Raw genomic sequence first — 14,333 nt, 5'->3', positions numbered from 1 at the left:
AATACGCATTAATCCACAAATGTCTTAAGCTGTTAACTTTTTTAACGTGGCTGACAGCTGACAGAAGAACCGGTTAACAATACATTATGTATTTTTGTTTCACTTTCACTTTAAAATGTTATTGATGCATTAAACTGTTTGTTTAATTTTTTTTATTGCTTTTTTGCTTTTATTGTCAATGCCAGATGCAATTTTAGAATTTTGATTTTGTATTCGCACATTTGAACATGTCTACAGTATGTAGAATTTAATAAAGCAAGTTAAGTTTACCAAACTCTGGTACCAGAGACATAATGAAATTGCTTTAGAGTTGCATAATATTTCTGATTAATACTAGCATTAAGAAATCAATGAAATCACTGAATTATGACTAACTCTGTTGGGTCCATTAATTAACTGAGTCGGATTAATACTACTAAGTAAATGTTTATTAATAGAAGAATCACATCCTCACACTCATGCAATCACAATTATATTGTAAAGGGCTTTTGAACTTCTTTGCATGTTCACTTTTTAAACACTGAGTCTGCACTTTTGCTGCGATGTAAGATGATTTTGAAGTTGAATGAGTAAATGAGGTGGGAGATTTTCGACCCACCCTTCCACCCAGTGAATCCTACTGAAGTCCTCTATATAGAAAAAAACCCTGCAATGTTTTCTTAAAAACTTAATTTCTTTTTGAATGAAGAAAGAAAGACAATAAATGTAAAGGTGAGTAAATTATGAGGACATTAATTTAGAAGTGAACTAATCCTTTAAGGCTGCATGCATTTATTTGATCACATATGAAGTTAAAAGTAATATTGTGAAATATTATTACAAAATTAAATAAATATTTTCTGTTTGAATATATTTTAATATATTTTAACACATTTTAATAATGTAGTTTATTCCTGTAAATTTTCAGCATCATTACTGCAGTCTTCAGTTCATGAAACTTCAGAAATTATTTTAACATGCAGATTTAGTGATGATTTTTATTTTTTATTTTTGGTACTCAGTTATCAATAATGGTTCATATTCAAATAAAAAAAAAAGTTTTTGCTGCTTAACATTTCTTGGAAACATTTTTATGATTCTTTGATGAACATAAAGTTCAAAAGAACATAATTTATTTGAAATATATATGTTTGAAACATCAATTCAAGGCCTATATGCTGAATGAAAACAGTAATTTCTATTTAATAACACACATATCAAACATTTGAATGGTTGTATATAATGGTTTCTGAATATAGAGTGTAATTTGGGCGCAAACTATTTTTCATCTCAAGTCGGTGTTTACAGGAACTGTGTGTGATGCTGATGTCATCTGCACTCATTTCCACAGTAGAGCATGTTAATAAGCTGAGACACTTACAGTATGTGTAATGCTTAAATATTGCCTTCCTTACATTCTAATAATAAATTAAACAAATGCATTCATGACATATTTGTGTAATATGCAATTAGTTTTGTATTTTTTATTATGAAAAAATGCTTTTCTTCTCTGGGCATTTAGGAAGAGAAAAATGCTCACTGTTACTCCAGAAGGAAACACGATGCGTTAAGGGGTTGAAAACTTTTGAACAGAATAAAGAAGTGTACAGTTTTCTTGTTTTGACTAAATATATTTTTTCATTTAGCACCTGTCTGTGCTGACATTTGCATGAGCTTCTACCAAATGACAGATAAAGACAGCTTCATGCATTGCTCAGGAGTGATTTTGGCCTATTCTTCCACAGTCTTCAAATAATGAAGGTTCTGTTGGCCTCTTCTATGAACTCTGATCAGTAGTTCTTATTTTCTACTGGATTCAAGTCAGATGATTGGCTGTCCATTATAGCAGCTTTGCCTTCTTTTTCTGAAACAAACTGAGAGTTTTCTTGGCTTTGTTTGGGATCATTGTCTTGCTGAAATGTCCACCCATTTTTCATCTTCATCCTGGTACTGTACAGTAAATGTTGGGACTAAACCAGCTAATATTTAATAATCCAGGGGCAGGATTGCTTTCTAATTACTGATAGATGTCTGTTGTGTCTTGGCTTTCCATGCCTCTCTGCACCTCCCTTTCTTCATGTGTTCAATACATTTTCACTGGGTCATGCCATTTTCTTACACACAACAATTTCTAAACTTATTTGTTTTGTTTTCTTTGCATATACTGACATCTGGTGAACATTTTAAGTCAACAGCTACTTTAGAAATATATTTACTGAGAAAAGTGGTGATGTGTTCAATACTTATTTTACCAGCTGTATATATATATATATCGTTTTGTGCTCAACTCAGATGCTCCTCACTGGACACTGGTTCAACTACAGTCAGTCTTGTGCTTTTATGAATTTTGCCCTATGATTGAGATGTATAGATACAGCAATTTAATGGGAAGTGGTTTTGCAATTTTGTTTCTGGTTTTTAAGTATAAAGATGTCATGCAGTCTGTCTGTGTTTAGTAGCGGAAATTTTCCTGGAAACTTTCCATGGGAACTTTGTCTGGGGAATGGTGCATTTGAATATTCATTTTATTCATTTGTGTATGAAAATCCAAACATGCAAACACCCTAAAAAAATCAATAAATAGATAAATAAATAGTGAATATAAGTAATTTATTAAAATATAAACCTATTATAAACCCATATGTAAAATTTCAATAGCAAGTTATTTTCAAGTGAGATATTACATTTATCTTGAAGAGACAAAATAATGTCATTGATCTAAGAAAAGAAGAGAGGTTGTTCCAATCAAAGCATAACAGCACTTACACTTTCTCCGCTGACTGAAAAGCGCAAGTCTCCCTCCACCCATCCTCAGCACATTCTACAGAGGAACCATAGAGAGAGTGCTGACCAGCTGCATCACTGGCTGGTATGGGAACTGTAGCGCAGCTGACCGCAAGACCTTCCAGTGGACAGTCAACACAGCTGCAAATATCATCCGTGCCCCTCTCCCCTCCATCCTGGACATTTTCCTCACACGATGCTCCAGCAAAGCCAACAGTATCGTGAAGGACCTCACCCACCCCTCGCACAGTCTCTTCCAGCTCCTACCATCAGGAAGACAGTACCAGAGCATCAGAACCTGCTCAACAGATTTCCCCCAGGCTGTGAGAGCCCTGAACTCAAATCATCCCGCTCTTCTCTAAAACCCCACACAAACCCCCTACTGTTCCTCCCACCCCAAACACTCCCTAACCTCACCACAACTGGTCTAAAACCATTTTTTATGTGTGCAATTCAAATCTATTTTGTGCAGTTCTCTATGCGCACTACACACATTATAGACACACTACTATAATGCATAATAATAAATGCATAGACACTATTTAAACTGAACAGAGATGACATCACTGAATTCAATGATGAACTGCCTTTAACTATCATTTTGCATATTGACACACTGTCTTCCTAATGAATGTTATTCAGTTGCTTTGACGCAATGTATTTTGTTTAAAGCACTATATAAATAAAGGTGACTTGACTTGACTACTGTGTACATAATCCAACAAAAGACTCAGTAATATGTGTGTTTGCATGCTCATGCACTACAAATCATCTTGCACTATTCCCCAGCCAGCTGCTTGACTTACGGTGTTTCTCTTCACACATGTACAGTATTATGTGAAGCATTCATATAGTCAGTCTATGTATAGGTAAACATTTATATATAGTATATTCATATTCAAAATATGGCAGTAGGTTAGTTGTGTATAGGTTCAGTGTACATATGTAGCATTTTTATTTTTTAGTTTATGTTTAGTATAGTATAGAGCGTAACTTATTAAGAAGAAGAATGATGGTCCACCGTATCAAATGCTTTAGAGAGATCAATAAAGATTGCACCAGTAGTTTGACATTTATCAAAAGAAATAAACAAATCATTAGTAATTTTCATTAAGGCCGTGGTAATGGAGAAATTGGGTCTAAACCAGACTGAAATAAAGACAAAATATTAAACTGATTAATATAATTTGATATTTGATTGACAATTTATTTCTCAAATACCTTTGCTACAGAACACATAACAGAAATTGGACGGTAGTTATTCAAATCAGACGGGTCACCACCTTTAAAAAGAGGAATAATCTGAGCACATTTCCATGTGGAAGATACTGAACAAGAAGACAAAGACAAATGAAACGGATCAGTGAGAGGATATTAAAATGTTAGAGGCAAGTTTAACAAATTTAGCTTCCAAGCCATCTGGACCAGACTGTTGTTTTGACCCAAATATTGCATTTAAATGTATCAGGAGAAATTTTACTAAAAGAAAATATCTGATTCGAACAGCCGCAAGGAAAGCAAGTGTCAGAAAATGTAATAGTATATTGAGTAACTACTGTATGAATGTAAAAAACTTTAAAAAGGATCAGGTGTCCTAAACACACACCTGACTTATTCAATCTTTCGGGATTGGTGACCAATACCAGTCCAACAGAGAGGATAAATTATGACAAACTCTAGTGGGTTCATTTATTAACTGAGTGAGATTAATACTAAGTAAATGTTTACTATAGAGGAAGCATATATCAAATTCAGGATCCAACTCATGCAGTCACAGAGTGAAGGGTAAATGGAATAAAAAAAACTCAAACAAACAAAAGAGTTACGGGAAAGAGTAGAGAATATTTCACATCAGTTTTTTTTTAAGTTTGCAGTTTCAAGAACTGTGCTGTAATCCAGGAAGATGTAAACTCACTGTAGATAAACTATAAATATTCCAAGTTTGAAATTCACGAAGGATTTATGGGAATTCATAGGAAATTTATAAAGCTATCAAATACAAACATAAATATAAACATTTTGTTTGATCATAGGCTCACATGCATGCAAACTTGGATTTTTGGTGGGAATATCTGATGCTTTTTTAGGATTTATTGCTGAATGAAAACTTGTGAACGGTGGTTATTCAAAATAGAAATCTTTTCTAACAATATAAGTCTTTACTCTTACTTTTTATTAATTTAACACATCCTTGTTGAATAAAAGGTTTTGGTTTACCAAGATACCCAAAAAAATCCTTTAAAAAATATTTATATTTTTTATTTTATATTTTTTTTTTGACTTCTGTTTTAAATGTTTGTTCAGTCAGTGCATTTGTTGCACTATACCATTATAATGGTATAGCCTAATTTAGGTGCACAGTATATTACACACAGCACAAGACCATTTTAAACAATTTATTGTAATATTCATGTAATTTACATGAATACTTACCAAGATGGACATTTTGATTTGTATGCATGTGAATGAGAATTGTGCAGGGTAGAAATTAAACTGAAATTACATGAAATCAAGTTGTTTTAACCAAGATTATGCTGCAAGATTTTATTCTCAACTACATTTATGTCCCCGGTTCCTGCAATTTTGCAAATTTCCAGTTTATTCCCGTTAATTCCCATGGAAAGTTTCCAGTCTTGAAGCTTGTACCAAATAACATCTATGCTGATGATACATGGGGCAACTTTGAACAATGGCAGAGTAGACAAATTGTTGAATAAAAGTTTTTTTTTATTAACGTACAAAATGTGTTCTTTACACTTCATAATGTTACGGTTGAACCACTGATGATATATAGATAGATAGATCTATATAGATCAATGATTGTGTCCAGTCAGTCTTTACAGTATGTAATCACAGATGGATTTATCTGTCATATTGGAGCTCATGTGAGCATGGAAGAGTGATGTTCATCTATAAAAAACTATATAAAAAATGACAATAGGTTAAAGAATATATGACCCATGGCATTCATGACATTCATCTGATACATCATTTCGTACACATTATTTTATACTGTACCTTATCTAATGAACATGCAACTCAAAAATAGTCCGTTTTTTATATTCAATTATAAAAAATATCTATATTATATTTTAATTATACTGTGTAATTAATTATGTAGTTTATTATGATTAAAATAAATAATTTTACCAGAACAATTAGCAGCCTGCAATTCCTCCCTTCCATAGCAGATGTCAGTATGAGATCATATTTCTGTTAAACATGAGATTAGTTTGAGAATGATCAGACGATTTCTTGTCTTGTCTTTCACCTTTCAATAACCATTAACTTTAAAATAAAATTGTCTTTTAATTAATGAAGATCCTACAGTATTTCAGGTCGGAGACATATATTCACGTATTTTACTTTGTATAATTTAATCCCTGTGTAAAGAAACAACAATTTAGGACATGTTTTTATTTATTTTATTTTATTTATTTATTTATCTTTGGCTGTCAGGCTGCTGAAAAGATATTAAAGAGATTTTAAAGAACGGATATTTCGTGTTTTAATGCAAAATAATTTGTCCGATTCACACTCTGTCGTTGAAACCAACGTTTTTAAAACGCTCTTTACAGCAAAAAAATCATATAGGTGAAATAATTGTAACTGAATAACAAATTATGTATGTTTTTTTAAAAAACATGCAGGCCGTGAATCGAGGGCTTTTAATTCAAATCCCCCTTTTTCTTCAGCGAACCTGCAGGACTTTTACGCTGAAAGGTATCCACGCGGGCCGCCATTTTTAAAACGGTTCCCCACACTCCGCCGCTTCACAGCTGAATATATTAAGCCTCCAAATAACCGGTATTTATATTCGCGAGGCGTCCTCGGTCCGTCTGTGCTGTCTCCTAAAGAAACAAGCACAACCCGCACCTGTGTCATAAAAGCAGTTTCAGACAAATTAAAGCCCAGACAAGAAGTGCGTGTGCTTTTATTCCGATGAGGATATTATTAAATGGGGTTCTAGAGCTCATTTGTGCCGCGGTGGATTTGGAAGCGGATTTATTCTGTTTGGGATCTTGTCACTGGAGCAGAGGAAAACAGCAGAGACAGCAAATCCGATCGGATTGACAGGTTACACAAGTCTTTATTTCTATTCCGTTCAATTGTGAATATTTGCCGCAGTGATGTTGTAATTCTCTCTCGCGGTATTTTTTTTTCCACGCGCGTTCATTTGCGCGACGCGATACATTGTATCCGCTGTTTGTTACATTGTGTCTTTATTATCGGCGCGATTCATTAAAGCTGTACTCAACACATCCTTATTGTGTAAGGCTCATTCCCACCAGCCTGTGAACCTGTAAGAGGACAATCTATCTTTTGTTTAATCGCCTTTCTCTTTCTGCGATTAATATATAATATTTGAATCTGTTTTGATCTGATGAATGCATGACTAATTATATTTTATAAGCTAATGAAAACATTTCTATATGTTTTTATAATTTTTTTTTTAAATGTATTATTCTGGTACATTTTAACTTCATTTTTAAAAAAATGCAAAAACAAAATGTTAAATTATTATAAAACAAATATACCATTATTGTAAATAAAATATCTTTTAAAAAAAAAATCATTTTATTTGTAGATAATAGATTGCACTCTTAGTCTTCCCCATGGTTTGCTGCTATATTATTTTAGGCAGTGCTTCAGTTTTTTCTCTTTTTTTTTCATGAATGAATATGGTCAGTCCTATAGGTTTTGTTTATTTAGTTATTATAATTGAAGAAGTTGATGGAATTGGTGTCCAGTAGTGATTTCTACATTGATTTATTTTATATCTCTATAGTTTTGAGTGCAATGAGATTATCAGGTGTACACATAGGGGTCATTTTTCATATTTGGATCTCCCTTGTTAAGTTTCCTTATGAAGGATTTTTTAGTGATTTGAACACAAGCTTGATCGAGCAATAATGTTTAAATTCAGTGAATCCAAGCAGGTTTTATGTTCCTGTCATTAGTTTGAAAGCATGTGTTCGTGTCTGGACCGTTTCTTTATGTTACTGCTGTGATGATGTCCATTGTAATGAGAGTGCTGTCAATCAAAAGAGCATGCAAATTAACCAGACTGTCAGTTTGTGCATCTTTAACTCTTGAAGAGAGAGAAGAAGAGGAAAAACTCCATTAAATTGTGCTGGTTTGATTCAGTGCCTTGTGTTTTTGGTCTCCGGTTTGACCTGCGGGGTGTAAACGTGTAGAACACGCTGGTTTCCATTCACAGCCGACTGTAAATCAGGTTTGGATAATATGATTACCAGCTTTAATACGGTCTGCTCTCTCTGTCTCAGGTGTTGGCTTGAAAACAGGTTATGAAAGTGTCATGTTCAATCATCTTCAGCAATGGTCTGAACCCATTTTCTTTTAAAAGATTTCCTGATAAGTCTTCTGAGAAACATGCTTATGTTCTGCTAGTGTTGTCGAACTGAATTGTGATCTGTTTAATCGTTCTGACTGAACATGACGTGCCAAAATTGATTAAAACCAATGGTGTTTTTGCAATTCTGTGCTGCTAGTGTTGCACAAATTGCATAATAATAACTTATTCCTGGAACCCAACAGTTTGACTGTCCCATGGGCTCAGTTTGAGTATCAGATATCTGACCCACAACTTATTTAATTACTAACTTTATTTATTGAAAGTATTGATTATATCGATTTTTATATAAATGTTTATATAAATTACTTGTGCTTATATAAATTATTTTATTTGTAAACAAATTCAAAATATTAATAAAAACTATTATGTCATTTTTTGGGCTTAAAATATAAAGTTATATATTAAAGTAATTGAAATATGTGTATATATATATATATATATATAGTTAATAGCTAATTTATTTTAAATGTTCCTTTTGGTGTAAAGAATAAGATATATATTTAATAGTTTTTATATAGCACACAAAATATAATTTATATAAATTCTATATTTTTAAATATAATATTTAATGTGCGTTATGTACAGTACTTGTATGTAATTGTTTTTTCTCCCACTGTAAAGCTTATATAAATGTACAAAATCTATTTGAAATCCCTCTATGGAGTTTTTTTCTTCTACTGCCTGACTGTGTTTCACTGATGGCCAGAAGTGAAGTTTGTATTGAGCGTGATCTGTGGAAAGAGGTTCAGTCTGAAGAGGATAGACATGTGCTTCAGCGTTTCTCAGCAGCTGCTCATAATGACAGATGACCATGTGCTGGAAAAACCCTGCGGACCGATCTGCATTATTATTAACCCTCCTGAGCTTCATCTGCAGATCTGTGTTCACCTGCTTCTCTGAGATTTAGCAAACTGACACCATTAGTGTGCATGTCCTCTATAGAATTAAATAGCAATATCACTGTCAAATTTCAATGCATTAATGATTTAGCTTGAAGCTTGTTGCCAAAGTTGCAGGTTTTACTAAAACTAAATACATGTACTACATTTTTTGTGACTTTAAACTTGATGTAATTAAATAACTGAAATGACAATAAAAACCTATTAAAAATGACAAAAATACAAAACAAAATTACTAAAATGTTTACAGTTTAATAAAATAAAATGTTATTTTTTTTTACTTTTTTTTTTACAACTTATTAAAAAACTTTACACACTTTATATATATATATATAAATATATATATTAGTGTGTGTGTTTTGTCATTTTTATACCTTTTTTATTTATTTATTATTTTTTTTTTTATTTATTATTATTATTATTATTTTTGGTTAAATAAAACAAACCAAAACTTGAAGAAGAAAAAAAACATTTAAAAAAACACAAAACAATTTATTTAATATTATTTTTATTTTTTTATTATTATTATTATTATTATTTATTATTATTATTTATTATTTATTTTTGGTTAAATAAAACAAACCAAAACTTGAAGAAGAACATTTAAAAAAAAAAACACAAAACAATTTATTTATTTATTTATTATTATTATTATTATTATTATTATTTTTTTTTTTTTTTGTGGTTAAATAAAACAAACCAAAACTTGAAGAAGAAAAAAAAACATTTAAAAAAACACAAAAAAAATTATTTATTTTTATTTTTAAATTATTATTATTATTATTATTTTTTTGTTGTTGGTTAAATAAAACAAACCAAAACTTGAAGAAGAAAAAAAAACATTTAAAAATCACAAAACAGTTTCCTTAGCTAACTATTACAGTTTTAACTATAAAAACTACAGCATGCCATCAGAAGTTCATCTGTAGGTGTCATCATACTTTTAGCCCATTCATATGCGGTTGCTAGGGTATTCTGTGTGGTTACCAGGGCTCAAGTTAAAGGAGTGCATCCCCAAGTCTCTAATTTTCCAGATCTGGCTCAGGATCCTCGAAAAAGTGACCCACAAATCACTTGAACAGTTTGATTTGAGACTTTGTGCTCATACATCCAAAGAACAAACCCTTAATGATAACCACAAACACCATCACGGTTCTGAGACGTCACGTTTTCGCCCGCAGAGAGTCTGTCGGTGTGAGATAAGTGTGTGTGGTCACATGACGCCCCGTGTGTCTGACAGACGCAGCTGCGCTGACAACTGATCTCCAGCCAGCCAGCGGCGATCCTCACTGCTGTGTCATGCTGCGTGCTTGGTATTTACTGCCAGCCGTTCTCAACGGGTGTGTCATGACCCAAAAAACACAAGAACCAGGGGGCCATCTCACCCATCTCTACCCTAAACCTAACAAATCTACACCGCCTGTGGATCCATCTACGCCCCCTGGATCTTGTGTTCTGCAGTGAGGGGCTGCTGCAAAAAAAATGCACGTTGTTCTGATAGACAGACGAATGCCTAATGCAAATAACAGAAAGGATAATGTAAATGGAATATGCAAATCCTTAAACGTTGATATGCTGAGCAAAACAAAGCCACATGCACAAGTGACAAGGTTTCTCTGCTTCCGATGTTGTTTTTATTAGTGTATTTTCGATGTCACTTTAGCAGGCTTGGTGCTAACAATGCTGAGGTTGTGTGTTCGATTCCCAGGGAATGGTTGAGGAGAGACCCCCTCATGATTGTACCTTGCTTTTGGGTGTACTATATAAACCCCTCTTTCATTCTGTATGCATTGAATGCAATGTACATTGCTTTGAATAACACTTGTCTGCTAAAAGCATAACTATAGATGTCATTGGGCTTTCCTGAAGCTCAACCAGTAGAACACTAATGTCATGGGTTCAGTTCCCAGGGAAACAAGAACTGATCAAATAAGTCACTTTGGATAAGATGCACATTTAATCAGTTCATTTATTCCCTGGGAATCGAACCCATGACCTTGATGTCGTTAAATGCATGCTTTTCTGTTTGAGCTCCTGGAACATTAAGATCTAATTACAGTTTGTTAATATAATAACAGGTTTTATTTTTAATAGAGTCTTGAGCACATTTGAGCAACTAGGTGATTCCTCCCCTGGGAGACATTTTGCTCTTTGCCTAAAATATTCTTAAGTTGATAGAAAAGCAAACCTATAATTAATAGTGTTTTTTTATCTTAACTCAAACTTAATATTTTGAACTGTAATTTGCCTTAGTGCAGCAAGTTTTGCATGACAAGTTCTGCATGCACTTACATTAGAAACATTCTCATGTTGTGAAAGTTATGACGCTTCTCCTAGCGCTTCTGGTTGATGTTGATGCTTTTATCCAAAAAAACTTAAAGTATAATTCACCTTCAGTTGCTAATTCCCATTGACTTCCATAGTATTGGGAAAAAGACACTATTTAGGTCAGTGGGGAGCAACTCAAAGGTGAACTATCCTTTCAAATTGCTTTCACGATATGCATTATTACAACTTTCATGCATTTTCTGGAATCGAGCCCATGACCTTGACATTGCTAAATGTATCTCCACTCCACTAATTTAATCACTACAGTATGGTAATATAGTAGAGATGATCTTCTGGCATCTCTTGCACGTTATGCAGTTTGGTGCGTTCTCCTCTGGGAGTCCTTTGGTTGTTTGCCTAAAACAATGAGTAAACCGAAGAAAAAAAATCAAACCTGTAATTAGTAGTGTTTGTTAAATCAAGCATGTTGCTCAAAGGTGTTTAATGCGTTATTGCAGTCATTCATTTAAAATATATAAATCTAGTTCTTGTTTTTGTGTGGGCCATTTTAATCATTCTTTATTTTAGTTTTAGTGCATTTCATTCATTTCATGGAGATTGAACCAATGGCCTTGATATTGAAAAATGCATGCACTTCTATAATATAAGCTACACGATCAAATCATCTCATTACTTTGTTTGCGTAATAATAGAGGTGACCTTTCACACTTCAGTTTGAGCAGTTTGGTTCTTCCTCCAGTAAACTGTTCTTGAGAAAAAGCCTGTAGCTAATTAATGTTTATTAAATCAAAGTTAGTTTAAAGTGTAATTTGCATCAGTACAAGTTTTGCATGACAAACACTGCATGCATCTACCCTTAGAAAATGTGAGCATCTAGTTGCTGTTTTTGGCCGGGCTATTTTAGTCTCTCATTTCCATTTTCACATGACTAGAGTTCTGCGTCTCTGGGATGTTTGATTAGATAAGTGACGTGACATTTAAAAATTGCATTATTTAATTCTTCTAGTCTGTCGTCGCAGAGATGCATTTAATTAACGTAAACTCAAATCCTATTGCATAACTACTTTTCATTAAAACACGAAGCTAATTATAATTTTTAATTCTGAAGTATTTTTGAAAGTCCAAACACACTGAATCAGTGTTTTGGCACGTTTGTTTATTAAATATACAGCTTTTAATAAGCGTGTTGTGCTCTCAGCTCAATTTGGCATGTATTTTTTTCATGCATTTATATTTATTTAGCTGCTTTTATCCAAGGGACGAGGTCTCTGAGAACTGAACCCATGACGTTGATGTTTCCAGCCTCATGCTAGACTTTAAAAGCTTCTCCTGACTCTGTGACAGAGATGTAGCGATCAGCAGATCAGGAACAGGGATTCATGAGGGAGTTCCTCTCGCTCCAGACGTCTGCTGGGGTCACGGCCATCACCAAGTCTGCAAGCAGCTTCAAGACATTGATAACCCAATAAAAGCAGACGCTATCAAGTGGTTTGGCAGGTCGCTGACGCTGGGAAACTGTTTCCTGCTCGCAGAAGGAAGACGTGCCATTTAATGCACAAGAGAAAGCCCTTAATAAAGTGCTTAAAGTTTTAATTCGATTGCTTCAGCACAAGAGCCAGGAGATGTTTCAGATTTCATATGGGGCATGTGATGCTGTGTAGATAACTCGATATATAACGTGTTTTTAATAAGTGCAGCGGTGCAGGACATTACTAAACGGATCAGATTAGCTCAACAGAGAGCAGCATAACAGTCAGGTTTACCAAGTAAAATCCTTTCTTTTCTTTTTTAATGTGCATTTGTGATGCATCTATCTTGTAATGAGAACAACAAAAAGAGAAGCTTCATGGGTTTTCATGGCTTCAAATGTTAGAACCGTATTTTTACAGTTGTAAAGTGCAATTAGTACAATTCTTTTTACTTTGAAAAACCTAAAAATTTAAAATGACTTATTTTCTCTTTATTTAGATTTTTTTTTTAAATATATTTATTAAATATCAATGTAATTTTATTTAGTAGTCATAATAGTTTTTTGTAATGTTTTTATTTTTAAAAATGATAATAATAATAATAATAATTAGTAGTAGTGGGTAACATTTGTAACAAAATGTTCAGTCCAACAAACAGCAAACCTGTATTGTTTATTTATTTTAATTTTAAATTACAATCTCTCACAAGTGATCAAATCTCTTTTTTTTTGTATTCATTTATTGCTGTTTTGTCTCCTTCTACGACTGTGAAATATAGTTTCCTGGCGTTTGTCTTAAAACCCAAAACATGGCAACATGATTCACCGAGAGCAGAATCATGACTCTGTTTACATATTAATGCTTTTTCTTCTACTCAGAAGTGGCTCTCTGGTGACTTCTGCTGATTCTAGCTTGTAGATTGTGATTGTCACTCTACAATCACCAAGTTAAACACTAGTCTGCTGCTACGTGAATGTCTCCAGTCATTTAGTTGGCTTATTTTGGCATTTTATCAGACTTTGCTTCTAAATGTATCCAGTCGTCCAGAGTTTTATCAAATCACGGCACAATGATGTCCAATCCGTTGTGATGATTCGGTCTCATTGGCTTCCGTTGAACTGAAAGCACATGATCTGAGTTTGATGAAACCACTGGCACTAATGGCTGTATGATCTGGGCTTATGATGCTTTTGAGAAACACTGTCCATGTTTCTCTTTCTCCTCTTCTTCTCATTCTGTTCATGGCTTTTAGTTCCTTCTCTGGAAATCCCTTCCTCTCTTTTTTGGTTGAGGACCGTCTCAGCTCACACTAAATGCTCTTTTGTCCAGTTGTCCTCGGAGGGAGTTTTCCTCTGATTAGCAAATGCTGGTGAAGAGCTTGTGAACAGGAAACACGTGGATGTTAATCAAGTTATCCTTCCACGCTCCTCCGTATGAGTTTAACACGGTTAATGTAATTGTGCTTTATTCTGGGCTTTGTTAAAACTCACACCGAAACAGTGATTTTCTGAAAGCTGTGGTACAACATTAACACCA

The 14,333-nt window shown here is 33.5% G+C and overlaps 1 protein-coding gene across 5 annotated transcripts in view; it reads left to right on the top strand.

Moving 5' to 3' along the window:
• Positions 1-6,503: 6,503 nt before the first annotated feature.
• The window catches only part of LOC127968347 (CSC1-like protein 2), a 46,034-nt gene continuing 38,204 nt past the window's right edge, over positions 6,504-14,333 (top strand). For 3 of the 5 annotated variants that reach the window (XM_052569503.1, XM_052569502.1, XM_052569500.1), the window contains exon 1: positions 6,534-6,840. The gene's annotated coding sequence lies outside the window, so the exon portion shown is untranslated. Of the gene's footprint in view, positions 6,841-14,333 lie in introns of all 5 variants that reach the window. The other 2 variants (XM_052569501.1, XM_052569499.1) reach the window with 2 other exon arrangements.

The sequence above is a fragment of the Carassius gibelio genome, chromosome B11 (genome assembly GCF_023724105.1).
Source record: "Carassius gibelio isolate Cgi1373 ecotype wild population from Czech Republic chromosome B11, carGib1.2-hapl.c, whole genome shotgun sequence".
NCBI classification, from domain to species: Eukaryota; Metazoa; Chordata; class Actinopteri; order Cypriniformes; family Cyprinidae; genus Carassius; species Carassius gibelio.
The sequence above is the reverse complement of the archived record's forward strand: the minus strand, read 5'-3'. Positions and strand labels throughout refer to the sequence as shown.